This window comes from Triturus cristatus, chromosome 3_1, assembly GCF_964204655.1.
Source record: "Triturus cristatus chromosome 3_1, aTriCri1.1, whole genome shotgun sequence".
Taxonomy (NCBI): Eukaryota; Metazoa; Chordata; class Amphibia; order Caudata; family Salamandridae; genus Triturus; species Triturus cristatus.
The window spans coordinates 81,251,944-81,272,083 of record NC_140583.1 but is presented as its reverse complement, the minus strand read 5'-3'; positions in this window follow the sequence as shown (position 1 = coordinate 81,272,083).

Here is a 20,140-nt window from a genome sequence, read left to right as displayed (position 1 = left end):
AGGGAGATTCTTCTGTCTTCCAAAGGTAGTGGAACATTGAACGGCCAGGATTCTTCTTTGTAGAGCGTCATCCAGGGTTATCTACTTTGCAATGGCAGGGTTGGCTACCTTATACTAAAGATAGGGGAGGGACTAGCTCTATGACCACTCCTCTGGGAGGGTCAGGGTAGGACGTGGTTACACCCACTTCCCTTTGTCCAGTTTCACACCAGAGCAGGGACAGGTAGCCCCTGAACCGGGTTGAGCTGGCATATGCACAGAGGAGCCTACTGCTTCCCCAGTGCAGGACTTCAAAGCACTCTAGAAGTGCACCCACCCAGCCCCAATACACTAAATCCTGTCTGGAAGGTAGTGACACTTCCCTGTGACAGGATGCCTATTGTTGGGCCTCCTCCACTGCGAGTTTCAGTCAGCAGCAAGAGGACAGCCCAGTGTCTGTGCTGGTGGCATCCATTTTGTGATGCCAGGGCTCTTTCAGATTTCTACCGCGTTACCACAGTAGGTACATGTCATCCCCTCTAGAAGGGTGGGATCATACTCCCACACCAGTTACTGGTGTGGGGGTATGATTCCAAGATGTTTGACACCAAACACGACATGTTTTGATGCAGTCATTCCAAAGTTAGCATTAACCGGGAGGTTATAATGCACTTAAGAGTATATGGTTTAACCGCATCCACAAACAGCCACAAGGAATAGACCCTGCCAGCTGCAGAGGGGTCTTGCTCATGCAGAGGCACCCCCTCACATTGAAAACCAAGCACCCTGCCCTCAGGATTGATAGGGCCTGCCATAGGGGTAACTGATAGGTTTATATGTGTGTGTATGGTGAGATATAGGAACCAATACCTCTGTGAGGAGTGCTAACACTACCTCACCCAGGCTGCAGTAGCAGGCCTGTGGTGTCAGATTTAGTCTGCTTCCCAGGGGTGGCATAATACATGCTTTAGCCCCTGGTAGGCCTGTGAATTACCTATGCCCTTGGTACCTAGGGTACCATATACTAGGGGCTCATAAGGTACCACAGTATCCCATCACTAGTGCATCTAGTATGCACTCAAAGTTGTTTAGAGAGAACAGAGAGACTGGGGCCCTGATTAGCAGGGACCCAGCCTTACTATAGCCAGAAACCAGTGTATACATCAGAAAAAAAGTGGGGGCAACATAAGTGCAGATCCTACTCTCCTACACAACTCCCCCCCCCCAAACACAGGGACATTAAACTAACCTTGACCAGTTGAGTCTTCATGTTCTAAGTGGAAATACCTTGAGAATCCATCTGCATTGGCATGTTGGGTCCCAGGTCTATGTTCCACTGTATAGTCCACCCCCTGTAGGGAAATGGACCACCTGAGCAGTTTAGGATTTTCACATTTCATCTGTTTGAGCCATAGGAGGGGCTTGTGGTCAGTCTGAACTATGAAGTGAGTGCCAAACAAGTATGGCCTCAGCTTCTTCAGGGCCCACACCACAGCAAAGGCCTCCCTCTCTATAGCTGACCAACGTTTCTCTCTAGGGGTCAGCCTTCTGCTTATGAAAGCTACCGGCTGGTCTTGACCTTCATCATTAAGTTGAGACAGTTCAGCTCCCACACCCAGCTCTGAAGCATCTGTTTGGACAATGAACTTCTTTTGATTGTCTGGACTCTGTAAGATGGGGGCAGTGCACATTGCCTGCTTGAGGTCATCAAATGCCTTTTGACAGCTAGCTGTCCACTGAACCTTTTTTGGCATTTTCTCAGAGGTAAGATCATTTAAGGGGGTCACTATAGATCCATATCCCATAACAAACCTCCTAAAGTACCCAGTCAGGCCTAAAAAGGTTCTAACCTGTGTCTTGGTTGTTGGAGCTACCCATTCCATTATGGTCTGGATTTTGCTCTGCAATGGTTGAACCTGGCCTCCACCTACAAGGTGGCCCAGGTACACAACCTGACTCTGCCCTATGTGGCACTTAGTGGCCTTGATAGTGAGACCTGCATTTTGCAGGGCCTCCAAAACATTTCTGAGGTGGACCAGGTAATCCTGCCAGGTGGAACTAAAGACAGCAATATCATCAAGATAAGCTGAGCAATAGGTTTCCATACCAGTCAGAACTTTATTCACTAACCTCTGAAAAGTGGCAGGTGCATTTTTCAAACCAAAGGGCATTACCACAAAGTGATAGTGCCCACCAGGGGTTGAAAATGCTGTTATGGCCTTGGCATCATCAGCTAACTTGATTTGCCAGTAGCCAGCTGTTAGGTCAAATGTACCGAGGTACTTGGCTGTGGCCAAAGGATCTATTAGTTCATCTGCCCTGGGTATTGGATAGGCATCAGTCCCGGTGACTGCATTGAGGCCTCTGTAGTCAACACAAAACCTCATTTCTTTCTTACCACCCTGGGTATGAGGTTTAGGCAAAAGGACTACTGGACTAGCCCAAGGGCTATCTGAAGGCTCAATAACAACTAGTTCCAACATTTTCTGGACTTCAGTCCTGATACAGTCCCTGACATGGTCAAGTTGCCTGTAGATTTTATTCTTGACAGGCAGACTGTCTCCAGTGTCCACCTCATGGGTGCACCATGAAGTCTGACTTGGGGTCAGGCTAAATATATGTCTGAACTGTTGCAGAACTTGTCTGCATTCAGATTGCTGATGATCAGTGAGGCTGCTTGCCAAAGCAACACCATCAACTGACCCATCATCAGGGTTCTGTGAGAGCAGGTCAGGGAGAGGGTCACTCTCCTCCTCCTGGTCCTCATCATTTGCCATGAGCAAGCCCATGTCAGCCCTGTCCACATATGGCTTTAATATGTTGACATGGAGCACCCTATGGGGGCTTATGGGAGTTCCAAGATCCACCAAGTAGGTGACTTCTCCCTTTTTCTCAACAATTGTATGGGGGCCACTCCATTTGTCCTGGAGAGCTGCTGGGTACACAGGCCCCAACACCCACACTTTCTGGCCTGGCTGATAAACAGTCAGGATAGCCTTTTGGTCATGCCAAGCTTTTTGTAATTCTTGGCAAGCCTCAAGGTTTTTAGTTGCCTTCTTCATGTACTCTGCCATCTGGGAGCGGAGACCAAGTACATAGTCCATCACATCCTGTTTGGGAGGTTTGAGAGGTAACTCCCAGCCTTCCTTCACCAAACATAATGGGCCTCTGACAGGGTGCCCAAACAGAAGTTCAAAAGGGCTGTAGCCAACCCCCTTCTGTGCGACCTCCCTGTATGCAAACAGAAGGCAGGGAAGTAAAAGGTCCCATTTTCGCCTAAGCTTTTCTGGGAGGCCTTTAGGGTTTTGTTGAACCTTTCAACTAACCCATTGCATTGTGGGTGATAGGGAGTAGTAAATTTGTAGTTGACACCACACTCCTTCCACATTGCCTTTAGATACCCTGACATAAAGTTTGTTCTCTGTCAGATATAACCTCCTTAGGGAACCCACTCTGGAGAAGACTCCAATGAGGGCTCTTGCCACTACAGGGGCTGTAGTGGTCCTGAGGGGAATTGCTTCTGGGTACCTGGTGGCATGATCCACTACCACCAGGATAAACCTGTGCCCAGATGCTGTTGGAGGGTCAAGGGGACCAACAATGTAAATCCCTACCCTTTCAAAGGGAACCCCCACCACAGGCAGTGGTATCAGGGGGGCCTTTGTTGTGCCACCTGACTTGCCACTGGCTTGGCAAGTGACACAGGAGCGACAAAACTCCTTGGTGTCCTCTGACATGTGTGGACAATGAAAATGAGGAACAAGCCTGTCCCAGGTCTTGTTTTGGCCCAAGTGTCCTGCCAATGGGATGTCATGTGCTAGGGTCAAGAGGAACCCCCTAAACGTCTGAGGTATTGCCAACCTCCTGGTGGCTCCAGGGGTAGGATCGCTAGCCTTAGAATATAGGAGCCCCTCATCCCAATAAACTTTATGGGACCCACTAGCACTCCCAGCAGCCTCAGCAGCAGCTTGCTGTCTGAGGGGTTCAAGAGAGGGGCAGCACTGTTGCTCCTTACTCAGATCTTCCCTGGAAGGTCCCCCTGCACCCAAGAACTCAACCTGACCAGGCTCAAGTTCCTCTGGGGCAGTTCCTTCTTCAGGCTCTGCTTCTCCTCCCTCAGGAGGGGAATCTGAGATCTGAGACAGAGGGGAAGGCACTGCCTTAACCCTACTGCTCCTCTTCTTGGGCTGCATCTGGTCCACAGTTTCAGAATCCAGAGCTGGTTCAGCTTTATGCATTTTGGCCTGTGACCTGGTCACAGCAAATACCTCTGCAGGTATGCCCAACATCTCAGCATGAGTCCATAATTCCACTTCAGACCAGGCTGAAGTCTCCAGATCATTGCCCAACAAACATTCAACAGGGAGGTCTGCACTGACTACTACCCTTTTGAGGCCAGTTACCCCTCCCCAGGAGAAATTCACAACTGCCAGGCTATGGTTGGTCCTGACATTGCTTGCATTGGTAACCTGGTACATTTCACCCAGGATGATCTATGCAAGGTCCACTAGATCCTCTGCCACCATGGTGACACTAGCACATGTGTCCCTGAATGCCAAAGCCTGTATGCCATTTTTTATAGGCTGCTGTTTGTACTTGCCCAGATTACTGGGGCTCACTAGGAAGGACATATCAAGGTCTCCCTCACAAACTAGCAATGCCTGTGTTGGTACTCTGACTAGGCCAGAGTCCACATCAGAACCCAGGGTCAACCCTACTACACCCTTATTCTGATGACCACCTCCACCAATAACTGCACTAGGGGGAACAGATGCCTTAGGGGCTGGAGTGGTGGTGGTTTGGTCTTTGGACTTGGTACAATCAGAAGTCCAGTGCCCTTTCTGTTTACAGAATTTGCACCAGGGCTTCTTTTGGCCTTTTCCCTTTGTAGACTGTGAATCCCCACCAGATGTAGATTTTTGGTGCCCTTGTGAAGACTTCTGGTCTTTTGCTTTATCCCCACCTTTATCTGAGCCTTTAGGATCCTGCTTCTTAGTGTCACCCCCTTGGTTCTGGGTTTTCTGCCTCACCCTGGTTCTCACCCATTTGTCTGCCTTCTTTCCCAATTCTTGGGGAGAGGTCAGATCAGAGTCCACCAGGTACTGATGCAACAATTGGTTTTGGCAATTATTAAGGATCTGTTCTCTCATGATAAGATTATACAATCCCTTAAAATCTGTAACTCTACTACCAACCAGCCAACCTTCTAGAGCTTGGTTGTACAATCAACAAAATCAGTCCAATCCTGAGTCTGTGCTTTCTGGGTATCTCTGAACTTCAACCTGTACTGTTCAGTGATTAAGCCAAACCCATCTATTAATGCACTCTTCAGGGCTTCATAGTCATTAGCTTCCTCTTCTCTAACAGTGAGGAGCTTGTCTCTACCTTTATCAGAAAAGGAGAGACACACGATTGCTGCCCACTGTTTCTGGGGGACCTGTTGAACTTTACATGCCTTCTCCATAGCAGTTATCCATATGTGGATATCATCCCAACTCTGGTACGGAGGAACACCCTTGGACAGGTTCCTATGGTCTGGAATGTAATCTCTGCCTCTAGGGACACTGTTGCTGCCACCAGGGGTATCTAACCCCTCTTTTCTAGAAGCTCTCTGGAGCTCACAGCTTCTCTATCTAAGGCCAATTGCTTGGTTCTGAGGGCAAGCCTTGCTTCCTCATACTGGAGCATCTTGTACCTTCTTTCAGAGGAGGTCTCTCTATGTAAGTATGAGTTCCTCTGATGGACAGAGTCCTTGTCAGAGTGATATGAGTGGTTAGATTCCATTGAAGGGGACCTAGGCCTCTCTCCCACTCTGTCAACTCTCTTAGGGAGAATTCCTCTGTCCTGTTCAGACCTTTCTGGGTCGGGCCCTTCAATCACAGACTCCAGGTCATCTTGATTTTCATCATCAGACCCAGAGACTATGGCTAACCCACCCCCTGATCCAGATCCACCAGCTTCTTGAGCCAGTCTAAGATCATCTGCTACTAGTAGATTTATCAGGTGCTGTGTGGAGGGACTCTGTCCTAACCCCAGGTGTCTTGCAACATACACGGCCTTCAAGTCAAAGAAGGTCATGTCCTTGCACTGAGGTTGGGTGGACCCACTGGCTCCATCCCTTGAGGGCATTCTAGTGTTATGCAGTGTTGTACTACCTACACTAGTTTGTGGCCTACTGATCCTAGCTTGAGCTGTAGCAAGGGTGTGCTATCCCTTCACAAACAACTCTAAGTTCAGAAGAACTTATTGATACTAAGCTTGACTTTATATGTACCTTGAGTACCTTAAGTGGTTTTCAGTTAGTAATTAAAATAGAGATTTTCTGGTAAAACAATGGCAAGCTGGAATCCCACCGCTGCCAGCAATGTGAGAAGTTGGCCTGGCATATGCTGGTCACTAGTTATAGTGGCCACCTTGCACCAGTCCATATCGAATCTTATGGTAGATAGGTTTAAGACAACCTTTTAACCCCTTCAGCGCTGCGCGGATTCCCCCGCGGTGCTGAAGGGTTCGTGCGCGGGCGGGGCCATGACGGAACGGTTCCGTCATGAGCACAGCTCAACCGATGCTCATGACGGAACCGTTCCGTCATGGGCATGGAAGGGGTTAAAGAAAGCTATCCTAGTGGTAGCTGTGGAGAGCAGCCTTCAGTCTAAGTCTCAGAGGAATGTAAAGCAGCTTGTTTTACCTTGTCATCTCTTGAATTACCAAATGAAAGGACACCACACATGCATATATATCAAATATATATGTATTTATTTCTAGACCCACTCTACTAATCTCTTTATGAGTTTAGAAGCCAGGAACACATTCAAATATCAAAGTTTCACAATAAGTTAAGCACAAATATGGCTGGGGCCTTAGGGGCGTACCGGACCATATACTAAAAAAGAGGTCTAGGAAAGTCGACTTGCAGAATGACAAGGCCTAGGGCCTGTAGAATCGCTGGGGCTTCACTACTGCAGTGAAAGCAGGTAAGTAACAGACCCACGGGAGACGCATGCAGTGTGTGAACACAGCCGGAGGTTCCCTATTGATTACAATGGAGCAAGTCGCGGTTTGATTTTTAAAGTTTTAGGGTGCTTCGAGGAAGTCTACAAGCAAGCCACTTACAAGGTAAGTAATTCAAGGGCCAACACACACTAGGGCACTGGAGTGCACGAGTTACCTCACCCAGGGAAGCCGGGTGCATAGGTGTCTTTTGATGTCGGGTCGCGTCGCTGTTTTCTATGGAGACCAAAGAAGACTTGCTGCTTGCGGCGACTGAAGAAGTGTCCGGTGGAATCCAAGGCTGGATTCTAGATGCAGATGACCTGAAAATTGAAGGGACAGTGTTCACAGTGACTTGCCAGTGACCCGGGTCCAGGAAGATGGATGCCCACAGATGTCGGGTGATTTCAGGTGATCAAGGGTGTTTTGACTCTTCGCTCATGAGGTCCAGGAGAGATTGACAATGACCAGAAGCTGGATTCTGAGTGTTCCACGACGTCTGATGATGGCGGTGTCGGCAACCAGATTGTAGCAAACAAGCCTTGGCAACAGCAAGTTTCGTGTAGAGTGAAGAAAGTCGATGGTGCAGGTCAGCAACATCTGAGGGACTCACCCAGCAAGGGTGAGTGAGGGCAGGCCTGGAGCAAGCAGGGGAGCCCTTTGAGTTGATAAGAAATTCTTCGGGGGACCTACAAGCCAATGGGCAAGGGATCGCAAAGACGCCTCTTGAGGAAATGCTTCACAGGAGCCCACGGTCACTCGGGATGGGGTAGTCCTCTGATTTTCGCTGCAAAACCTGCTGGATGCTTGGGCCACAAGTGATCCAAAGCACAAGTTCGTAGAACGTCGTGAAGGGGTTGCACTTGACAATAGTGCATGGTACCCGGGTATTGCTGTTCCTCATCACTCGTGGGGTCCACTCACCTCAGCTCTGCTGGGGACTCATAATGGCCATCGAGAAGTCAGGAAATCCACTTCCAGGGCTGCAGGGACTTCGGACTCTAGCGGGACCGGGAAAGTTTGCAACCGTTGTTTCAAGTTTTTGGTGCCTGCCAAGCAGGGGAGTCACTGCTTGACTCCAAGGGACATTCTTCTGTCTTCCAAAGGTGGTGGAACATCGAAGGGCCAGGATTTTTCTTTGTAGAGTGTCGTCCAGGATTATCTACTTTGCAATGGCAAGGTTGGCTATGTCGTACTTTAGGATTTGGGACCGCGTAGGAGGCAAGGCCCTACCCCTGTCTATCCCGGTAATAGTGAACCGCGAATGGTTAATGCGGTATGTACAAGTGCTTTTTGTAATGTTTTAGCTGTGAATGCACTGTGTATACGCTATTTCACATCACTACGTGGGTTCCATTTTGTATCGGTGGCCATCTTATGGTTGCCCTCACATAGGCTATATAGCATGAAGCGAATACGGGCCTTTCAGAGCACATGTGCCTTTCCTTGACTTTTCGGTGACCTGGGCAGCTTGGCTCCGCTGACCCAGGTCAAACTGGTCTCACGAGTTCCCCGTCCTCTGGCCACCTGTGATTAGCATCAGGGCTTGACACACCATAAAGTCTTTTCATCCTACACAAGCCTCTAGCTAATCTCTTTCACATCTGACTGTTCCTGCTTTATGGCTTGTTTCCCAAAACAGGAGATGCTCATGTTTATTGGGGCCTATCGATATCTGATGTGGGATCTGAACCTTGCTGTGTAAATAATTGCGGGCTGGCTTAACTGGAATGTGGGATGGTCATCATGACTCTGCTTTTCCGTTTGTAATGTATACTTTATATGACCATGCCATAAACTAAGGAATGTATGCCTGAGGCAGGATATTCTGTATTTAAGAAGAAGCCCGTTTCTGTGATTTTCAGCAGTCTCCTGAGAACATACACGCTGTTGTACTTCTAGGACGCCTGTAATTGGTCTGCAGCCAATAAACTGATCTTTGACTTCACCCAGAAGACTCTGTGTTTCTGTAGGTCTGAAACAGGAAGAACCCCGAAGTCATAGGGTGTGTTCCCCTGCACCGCTGGGCTTTAAATACCCAGTACTTCAGTTGGCGCCCAATGTGGGGCGATTTCAGCGGTACCGGTCCAAGCCAGAGGTTCGTGAGGAGCTTCGTGTGGAAATTCTGGAGGAAGGCCGCCACTTCATCGACCCCTGCATGTCGACGTGGTCCGAAAGTCTTTTCTGCGAGTTTCTCCGTGTCCCGACGGCTACGAAGGACTGCTGCCCTGATTAATCGCCCTGTTTTGGACCCTTGACGATTTTGGTAGAGCGAAACAATCGAGAGAGTCTTCTGGTGACGCCATTGATCATCAATATTCAGTTAAGTATAAGTGGAGCGTCTCCCAGTTTGAATTTGGTATCCTTCGGGATCATTTTGATTTGGTGCTTGCAAGTCCCAAAATAAGAGGACTTGTGTATTCACGAGACTATCGTATTCGATAATCCTTTGACGTTTGAAACTAGACTAGTGAGCGAAGATGCCTGGTGCTAGTGTATTTGGTAATTGGTTTTGTTTGAGTTGTAGAAGGGATTTCCAGTTAGAGGATTCATGTCCGGTTCCTCCGATTGGAACTCCAACTTATGAGCTTTATGTAAAACATGGCGTGGGCCCCATTGCATATAATGAAGTATGGATCCGATACACCAGGAAGGACCGTGTTTTAAAATGGCCCCAAAATGGTAGTTTCGATACAGATATCTAAGATAATTTGGAAGTAAAATTGTTTAAAAAGAAAGCCCGGCCGGCGATGTTTGATTCTTTCCGCCTTTGGCGAAAAGAAGCCAAACAGAAGGAAATTAAGCTAGCGAAAAGAGATAAGAGAGAGAGAGAGGTATGTCAGTGATGCAAGCAGCTGTGCAATTTAAGGATAATGAGGAGGAACAAAGGAATGAACAATTGCATAGACAGCGCAAACTAAGGATTGATAAATGTTACCCTGTTTTGTCACCCCTTGTGCAAGATGAGACAAAAGAGAAAGAGAAAGATTCCCTAATGTCCCATTTGCTAAGTTCGCCACCCCCATTTGCGCAAAATGCCACCGCACCACCACAGGTTGTAAATGTGCAACCTCCAGTAAATATGCCGCAAGTATTCCCGCAGCTGCCAGCTCCTCCTCAGCTGGCTCCTATCCCTGCAGTGCCTCCCTCTCAAGGGCCGCCGGTTTTGCTACCTGTTACCCCCGCGCTTCCTGCGACTTTGCCTAGCACGCCAGCGGTTTCCCCTGGTGCTCCTTCTTGCACTACCCCGGTACCTGTATCTGAATCTGTTTTTCTTCCCTCTGTCTATCCCCCTGTTTTCGCCTAAACTTCTCCTTCAGCACGACAACGACTAGCTAATGTAGTTACTAGCCTAATGTCGCCTTTCTTTGGGTCATCTAGTGCGACTCCTGGCTTACAGCGTAAGCAATTGCGCAGTCAGCTGCCTGGTACCGATGAGAAAGAGGTGTTAGATCATCTAGCGCGTAGGTGGATTGGTTTCCCTTCACTCTATGATGTGGAATCAGTTGTTAACGTTTTTCACCAATGGGATGCCCCAAAACAGAGGTATGTCTTTGATAAAATGTGTGAATTCCTCTGTGAGGAATTGGAGGATAATGGTGCAAACCCAAACCCACAGGAATTGTGTCGAGTGCGATTTGATTTTGAAAAAGGTATGATTGTGGGCCCCGACGTCAATAGAGCAGTTGCGATCTTATTAGCCTTGAGGAATGATGATTGTCAACAGTCGTTGTTTGAACCAGATTTCCCTGTGGGGAGAAAGGGAAAAGCGCGACAATACCCCATGGGAGAAGTCCCTCCGGTATGGAAGGAAGCTGTTGCGGGTGATGCCGCTCGAGGTATTGTTGCTGTTCCAGCACATTTTCAACGTGTTTGGGTACATGTCCCATGGAAGCGATCTGAGGTGTTAGCACTTAAACAGACATTACCTGATCCCCGTAAAAAACCTGCAGGATATTATAAGGAGTTATCACAAACTGCAGAATCATGTGTAATGAATTTGGCTGACATAGATATGCTGTTTGGGAATGTGGTTCCACAGCCTTTATGGGGATCCATTCGTAATGTAGATCACGCTGCAGAATTGGGCGATACATGGGCTAATATCGTTGCTGCAGACGCTAGACAAGTTGGTGGTGCAAAACCTGAGCCCCTCATAGCAGCGCTCCCTGGTAGAATTATTACCTACATGAAAACTATAATGCCTGCGATGCGCGTAAATTGGGATAAACTATCCGCATGTAAGCAGAAGAAAGATGAGACAGTGTCTGATTTTTTCACCAGGTTTGAAGAAACGTTTATCGACCACAGTGGTCAAGATATGAGTACTGAAGGTGGCCAACGGTTATTTGTTGATAAATTTGTGCAGAATCTACTTCCCGAGTTGTGTAAGAAATTAAAAGATTCAGAAAGTTCCTGGGCTGTTTCCTCTTCAGCGCAAATACTGGCTACTGCACAGTATTATGAGAATAGAGACAAAGATGAGAAGGATAGAACAGATAAGAAAACGAAAGAACTAAAGACAAAGGTCCTCTTGCAACAGGCTTATCCACCACGTGGAGGACAGAGTAATTATAGGCCAACACAAGGTATCTATCAGCAGCCCCAACAGTTTCAGAATAGTCAGCAAATGAATGGGTATTATCAACCACGAATCCCTGTAGGCCCCAACCAATGTTCATATTGCAAAGAGGAATGTCATTTTAAATATAGTTGCCCTAAATTGATGCAGCGTAACAGTAATGCGTATGGCGCAAGAGGTAGAGGTGGTCAGCAAGCTCCTAGAGGCAGAGGGCGTGGAAATCTTCCCCAGAACGCGCGTCCTCTTCCGCCTCAAAATACCATAAATAGCTTTGATCAGCAAGCCAATGCGACTGGCAATACAGCTCAGTACTACAATGAGTTTGAGTTTTAAAGAATTTGTAGAGCGCTCGTACACCAGGCGGTTTCTTGGCGCTATGTGATTACTACTGCTCAAGGGGCATGACAGCTGAGGGATCAGGGTGGTTAGGATTGGAAGGCTTCAGTAAAGAGGAATGTTTTGAGGCCTTTGCGGAATAAGGGATATTGGGAGCAAGACCTCAGTTGGAGTGGGAGAGAGTTCCAAAAGGCGGGGGCCGTGGTAGAGAATTTGGAACCTCCCCACTTTTTCCGTTTGAAGCGAGGTACCACCAGCAGTTGCTGGGTTGTGGAGCGCAGTTCTCTAGGGGGGATATAGTCTTGAATGGCTGTGTTGATAAAAGCCGGGGCAGTGCCAGACCGGGCTTTAAAGATGGTACAGCCAAGCTTGAAAAGAGCGCGTTGCCGAACAGGGAGCCAGTGGAGGGATCTGAGAAGGGGGGTGACATGTTGTGACTTGGGTGAGTTAAAAACCAGTCGGGCCGCCTGGTTTTGAACTAGTTGTAGGCGCCTCACGAGGTACGCAGGCATGCCATGGTAGAGGGCATTGCCGTAGTCCAAGCGAGACGTCACCATGGCCAAGAGTATTAGTTTGAGGGCGGATGGAGAGAAAAAACGTGAGACTTTCCGGATAGTTCTGAGGGAGAGGAAGGCTGAGGAGACGACGGCACTGACTTGAGAGTGGAGAGAGAGTTGATTGTTGATTTTGAATCCAAGAGTTTTGACAGAGGGGACCGGTGTGGGTGGGGGGCCTAGAGAAGGGGGCCAGAAGGAGGAGGACCAGGGACTGGAGCAACCACCCGTCAACACCAATTCCGTTTTGTCGGGATTGAGTTTCAGGTGGTTGAAGTTCATCCAGTCCTGGATAAAAGTCATGATGAACTGAAAATTAGAAATTGACTGGGGGGAGGAAGAGAGAGAAAAAATAAGCTGGAGGTCGTCTGCGTAGTTGTAGACAGATACCTCCAGTTGCTGTAACGCAAAAATAAGGGGGGCAATGTAAAGGTTGAATAGCAGAGGGGACAAGGAGGATCCTTGGGGGACCCCGCACTGGACTGGGCGATAGTCAGCTGAGTACTCACCCAGGCGGACCGCTTGGGTGCGCCCACTCAAGAAGGAGGAGAGCCATAGCAGGGCAGTCCCTCCGATTCCCACCGCCTCGACACGTGAAAGTAAGATGGTATGGTCCACCATGTTGAATGCAGCGGAGAGATCAAGAAGGACCAGGGCCTGGGGCTGACTGGAATCCATACCTTCTCGAAGATTGTCCAGGACCGATATAATTACTGACTCGGTTGAGTGTGCGGGGCGAAAACCAGCCTGCCTTGGGGCCAAGACGCTGTATCTTTCCACGAATTGGCTCAAGGTTCTGACCACATGGCGTTCCAGCACTTTTGCCAGGAAGGGCAGAAGGGATATGGAGCGGTAATTGACTGGGTTTGAGGAATCCGCGCCAGGTTTTTTAAAAATAGGTACAATCATCGCCGATTTGAGTGAAGGGGTAACAATACCCTGGGATAAGGAGCTGTTGAGAAACAAGAGAGGTGGAGTGGGGCAATGGGTATAGATCTGCTTCAGGATATAGGCAGGGCAGAGATCCAAGGGGGAGCCGGATTTAACCATAGGAAGGATGGAGGTGAAAGAATCGGTTGTGAGGGGGGGAATGGAGTCCAGACGAGCTACAGCAGGAGGGCAGCAGGGGTCGGTGAAAGAGGAGGATGGGGGAGGAATCTTGGCCTTGATCGTGCTGATTTTATCGAGGAAGAAGGAATTAAGGGAGTCACAAAGTGATTGAGAAGGAAGGGGTTTGAGAGAAGCTCTATCAGAATAAGCCAGGTCTTGGACAATGGAGAATATTTCTCTGGGCCGGTTCTCCGCAAGTTGAATTTTGGATGAGAAGTAAGCCTTTTTGGCTTCCAGAATAGACTTCTTATATTGGGCTAAGAGGGTGGTGTATTGGAGTCTAGAGGTGGGGCAGTAATCTCGTCTCCAAAGGCGTTCCGCTTGACGGAGGTTGAGTTTTTGAGTCTTTAGGTCGTTGGAAAACCATCGGTTGGCATCTTTGAGGCGTTTGGACGAGATGCATTTCAGAGGGGCGATGGAATCGCAGCCAGCCCGCAGCCAGCTGTTGATAGATTCAGCCTGTGCTGAGGATGGCAGCCCTGAGAGGTCAGGGCTAGATGAAGAGAGTGTGGCCGACAAAGCCGCTGCATCAACGCGGTTCCATGATCGGGCCCAGACGTTTTTGGCAGGGAGGGGTTTGGGGAGTGAGTGGGGGCATAAAGAAAAAGAGATCAGAAAATGATCCGACCAAACGTAGGGAGAAATGGAGAGTGAGGTGACCGGACAGTCTCGGTACCAAATTTGGTCAAGGATTTGTCCCAGCCTATGGGTGGGGGCTTGGACCGCAGAAATAAAATTGAGCGAACGGAGTGAGTCTGAGAACTCCTTGGAAGTTGCACATTCCGCGGGGTCGGAGGGCCAGAAGTTGAAATCTCCAAGGACTGCGATGGAAGAGTGATTGACAACTAGGGTAGCCATCAGGTCTTGGAAGTTGGGAAGGAACGATTGCGGAGAAGATGGAGGTCGGTAGATAAGAACACACGTGAGAGGGGGGGTCAGGGAAAGTGAACGGGCAACTAGACAGTCTGAGGAGCCCAGGGAGGAGAATGCTAAAGATTGGAACGTAAGTTCTTTGCGGGCAATCAGGGCCACCCCTCCACCGGGCTTTCCGGAAGAACGATCGACTCGGATAGCATAATAGGATGGTGGGAGTATAGCCAGTAAGGAGGGGAGAGAACTGTCCGAGAACCAAGTCTCGGTGAGGAATAGGAGGTCGGGTTTGTGGGACTCCAATAGCGAGAAGAGATTGAGCTGATGTTTAACTGCCGATCTGGTATTAAGATACATTGCGGAGACGGCTGTGGGACGGTGGCCAGTGGCAGACGGGACTGGAGGGCAACTGGCGCGGGGCAGAGACCGGGAATTCGATTGGGATGAAGTTTGGGAGGATGAGAGGCCAAGTTTGTTAATTTGGTTGACGGCGGCATTCGCCAATGGCCACTTGCCTTGTAGCTTGATCAGCTGCGAGCTGGAATAATGGATAAGAGGGGTAGAGTGACCTGCCTCTGGCCTCGGTCGGTCGCGGACAGGCGCAGACGGGCCTTCCTTAGGCGCGAATTATTACCTACATGAAAACTATAATGCCTGCGATGCGCGTAAATTGGGATAAACTATCCGCATGTACGCAGAAGAAAGATGAGACAGTGTCTGATTTTTTCACCAGGTTTGAAGAAACGTTTATCGACCACAGTGGTCAAGATATGAGTACTGAAGGTGGCCAACGGTTATTTGTTGATAAATTTGTGCAGAATCTACTTCCCGAGTTGTGTAAGAAATTAAAAGATTCAGAAAGTTCCTGGGCTGTTTCCTCTTCAGCGCAAATACTGGCTACTGCACAGTATTATGAGAATAGAGACAAAGATGAGAAGGATAAAACAGATAAGAGAACGAAAGAACTAAGGACAAAGGTCCTCTTGCAACAGGCTTATCCACCACGTGGAGGACAGAGTAATTATAGGCCAACACAAGGTATCTATCAGCAGCCCCAACAGTTTCAGAATAGTCAGCAAATGAATGGGTATTATCAACCACGAATCCCTGTAGGCCCCAACCAATGTTCATATTGCAAAGAGGAAGGTCATTTTAAATATAGTTGCCCTAAATTGATGCAGCGTAACAGTAATGCGTATGGCGCAAGAGGTAGAGGTAGTCAGCAAGCTCCTAGAGGCAGAGGGCGTGGAAATCTTCCCCAGAACGCGCGTCCTCTTCCGCCTCAAAATACCATAAATAGCTTTGATCAGCAAGCCAATGCGACTGGCAATACAGCTCAGTACTACAATAATGATTATTATGCGGAAGACGACAATGTAGAAGATAATGATTACTAGGACCGCCGTAGACAGAGAGAGGGAGTTGTTTCAGTGCCAGTGGATCAGAGTGGACCTTATGTTAAAGTAACTACATCAAATGTAACGGAGCCCTTTCTGCTGGATACTGGTGCTGCAAAGAGTTCAATTATGCATTCGAAACTCCCTGGCGTGCCTTTGTCTGGCGAAATGAATGTTTCAGTAGTTTTTTCTGCCGCCCCAGTTAAGAACCCGATTTCTAGTCCTATGTCACTTTCTGTTGGACCTTGTGAGTTAAAAGCACCCCTCATTCTAACAACAGGTTGTGGTGAAAATCTGCTAGGATTAGATTTGCTAAAAAGATTACATGCAACGCTATACTGTTCTCCCTCAGGAGTACAACTTACATTAGGCAAGAAAGGGATTTCCCCAATGTATTTGTCTAAAAATGCAATGCCACCTGAATTGTCATCCCTTCCGGATGTCTTTTGGGCCACTGATCCCAATGATGTGGGTCTTTTGGAAATACCGCCATATGTGGTCACTTTAAAAGCCAACGTCAGATTGCCACGTATTCCCCAGTACAAGATCTCCAATGAAGGTCAGAAAGCATTGTTAGCAATTGTCAGTGATTTGATTAAAAAGGGTGTAATTGAAGAGACAAGAGGCAACGTTTGCAATAGTCCTGTTTTACCTGTCTTAAAACGAACGGACCCTTCACAGCCACCTGTTTACAGATTTGTGATTGATCTTAGAGAGGTTAATAAGATTGTTGTGCCACAGTTTCCAGTTGTCCCTGATATAACTGCCTTGTTAACTATGATTCCAGCCTCCGCTGCATGGTTCTCAGTGATCGATCTAAAGAATGCTTTCTTTAGCATCCCAATTGCAGAGGAGAGCAGAGACATTTTTGGTTTTAGTTTAGGAGGTCGCAGTTTCCGCTTTAAACGCGCTCCCCAGGGCTACTGTGAAAGTCCATCAATATACAGTCAGGCTTTAAAAGTGCAGCTTGATGCACTGATTTTACCTAGTGGCGCTATCCTCATTCAGTACGTCGACGATTTACTGATCGCCGCGGATACTGAAAAGATTTGCAAAGAAGCTACCTTGTCATTGTTGCGTTATTTGTCTGCCTTTCATCACAAAGTGTCTCTCTCAAAGCTGCAATATTGTCGACAAGAAGTGACCTACTTAGGTCATCTCTTATCGAAGGAGGGAAGGAAACTGACCCCAGAACGAATTCAAGCTATTGCACAGTTGAGTGTGCCAAGAACACAGAGAGAAGTGCGTGCTTTCTTGGGCATTACTTCATACTGTAGGCATTGGATTCCTAATTTTTCCTTGTTGGCAAAACCTTTGTTAGCATTAACATGCAAAGATACACCGAATCCTATTCCATGGTCTGAAGAGTGTCAGAAAAGTTTTTGGGAATTGCGTAATGCATTGTGTTCAGCTCCTGTGTTGGGTACCCCTGACTACAGCAAGCCTTTTACATAGTATGTTCACGAGAAAGATGGTTGTGCATTGTCAGTATTAACACAGCCTTTTGGCGACAGACCGCGTCCATGCGCTTATTTTTCGTCAACCTTGGACCCGGTAGCGAGGGCATTGCCAAGTTGTCTAAGAGCCACAGCCGCTGCAGCTATGTCTATTCGACAGTTTGCTGGCCTAGTGATGGATAACACATTGATTGTTATGGTTCCACATGCTGTGGACACATTGTTAAACAGGACTAAGACACAACACTTAACTAGTGCGCGATTATCTGGTTATGAGCTGACACTGTTAGCAAATCACATACACATAAAGAGATGCAACACGTTGAATCCAGCTACACTATTACCAATCCCAGCAGACCTAGATGAGATTGAACAACATGATTGTCTGTTCAGAACAGAAGAAGAGACGAAAGGGAGAGTAGATCTCAAAGATACTCCCCTGACTGAGTGTGATGGTACTTTATGGGTGGATGGTTCGTGCTTCAAGCTTCCGAATGGTGATACGACTGTTGCATATGCTATCACGACTTTGCACACGATTGTGGAAACTGCGCGTGTGCCACAAAATTCGGCTCAAGCAGCAGAATTGATTGCCCTTACGAGAGCATGCGTGTTGTCTGAAGGAATGAGAGTGAATATATATACTGATAGCCAGTACGCCTTTGGCGTGGCTCATAGTTTTGGGTGATTGTGGAAAGAACGTGGGTTCCTGACTTCGCATGGAGCTAAGATTCAGAATGGCAAGTTGGTGAATGATCTCCTTGAGTCGCTGACCCTACCGTTGCAAGTTGCGATTATGAAATGCAGTGCGCACAGGAAAATCACTGATGATGTTGGTCGTGGTAATGCGTTTGCTGATGAAGTCGCGAAAGAAACAGCAAAAGATGTGAAGACTCGAATGTATGTTGCAGGCCCTGCCAGATGGGTTGGTGATGTTGGAATGTGTGAAAACACAATAGAGAGTGTAAAGTCCCTTCAAGCTGAAGCCACAGAGAAAGAGTTGAGCAAGTGGAGAGAAAGTATGGGTAAGTTGGATGAGAATGGTTGTTGGATTGATTTGTCAGAACATAGGCGATGGTTGTTACCTGATACATACGTGCTTCCAGTGGTTACTATGGCACATGGAATGGCACACATCAGTATGAAAGGAATCTGTAAGTTGTTGGCTCCAGTATGGCAGAATACTGGAATCCCTAAGTGTGCAGAGAATGTGGTCAAGAATTGTATGGTATGCTTGAAGTACAACCCTGGTAGGGGAACCCCAACTCCAGCTGGTCATTTTGCGCCTCCATCATATCCATTTGAAGTTTTACAGTTGGATTTTATCCACATGGAAAGGTGCAACAACCTGAAATATGTATTAGTGGTTGTTTGCGCTTTCTCAAAATGGATAGAGGCCTATCCTCTAAAGAATAACACTGCCCTGTCCACAGCCAAAGCCCTTGTGAAGGAATGTTTTCCTAGGTTTGGAATGCCAAGAATGGTGTGGAGTGATAATGGGAGTGAGTTTGTGGGTCAAGTGATGAAGAATGTGTGTGAGGGACTAGGTATAAGGCAGAAGTTTCACGCTGCAAATCACCCCCAATCAGCTGGATTAGTAGAGCGCTACAATGGCGCTCTAAAACTCAAACTGGCCAAAATCCAAGCGAGCTCAGGTCTTAAATGGCCTGACGCTCTGCCTCTAGCACTCCTGTCCACCAGAATGACCGTACACTCACGAGTGGGACTTAGTCCCTACGAGGTCGTTTTTGGCCGCCCGGCCAATGTATGGGGTGTGCCAAGACCGATGAAATTCAGTGAAATCGAGCATCCAGTACTGTTTGATTACTTGTACGAATTGACAGCTAAACTGCGTGTTTTACGCCAACAGGTGCATGATACTCTCCCCCCGGCTTCTGAAGCTCCTGGACACCCTATCGAACCTGGCACATGGATCCTTGTAAAAAACTTTCAGCGGAAAACCAACGATGAGCCCCGCTGGATCGGCACTCACCTCGTACTAGTGTCTACAAGATCAGCTGTTCGAGTGAAGGGGAAGAAAAACTGGATCCATGGTGCCCACATCAAGAGGATCCCTTTGCCTCTGCCGTATGACCAGTGGGTCCAGGAGGGTATCGCGGACTCTGAAACAGACACTGTACCTCGTTTTGTGCCGTTCAGTGATGCACGCATAAAAGGCACAACTTCAGCGCAGGAAAGTGACGATATTTTGCAGGAAGCTGTGCCACCGTCAATTCGATTGGACACTACAGAGCCTGAACTTTTGTTCCAAGATCAAACAGTACCTGGCCGTTCTCGTTACGACCTAAGATCAAGGCCTATGGACAAATAAATATTCTTTTCCTTTTACCTTTCTATTTTTTGATAACCAGAGCTCTCCCATCTGAAGGACTTTCTTGATTTTTGTTTTTCGAACCACCATCCGGGTTCAGCCGCAGGGTCACGGTGCCAAGACTTTGGGGTACAGGCCGAAGACGTTAGGTCGACGGTTCTGGTTGGTCTAGGGCGTTCCCTGGACTGACAGGCGTACTCCTTAGCAGAAGAAACTCACCCGCCGCGAGCGGTACGATTAGAGGATGAAATTTTTAAGATGGAGAGACTCACAGAGGAAATGAACTTTAAAGCAAGAATGTGTAAAATAATGAAAAGCAAACGTTTTGTGTTTTTATGCCTGTTTGTATTATGTAGTATGGTAGTGTTTACTGTAGGATTTGTATTCTTCTCCTCTCAAGAGCCCATTGCACCCACAGTACAGCCTATACCTCCTCCTACTATCTCCTCACACTCTTTTCACCCTCTGCCTGAACATGAACAAGCCAGACGGTCCGAATTTGTAAACAACTCGTTTATTCAGCTCCTGCACCA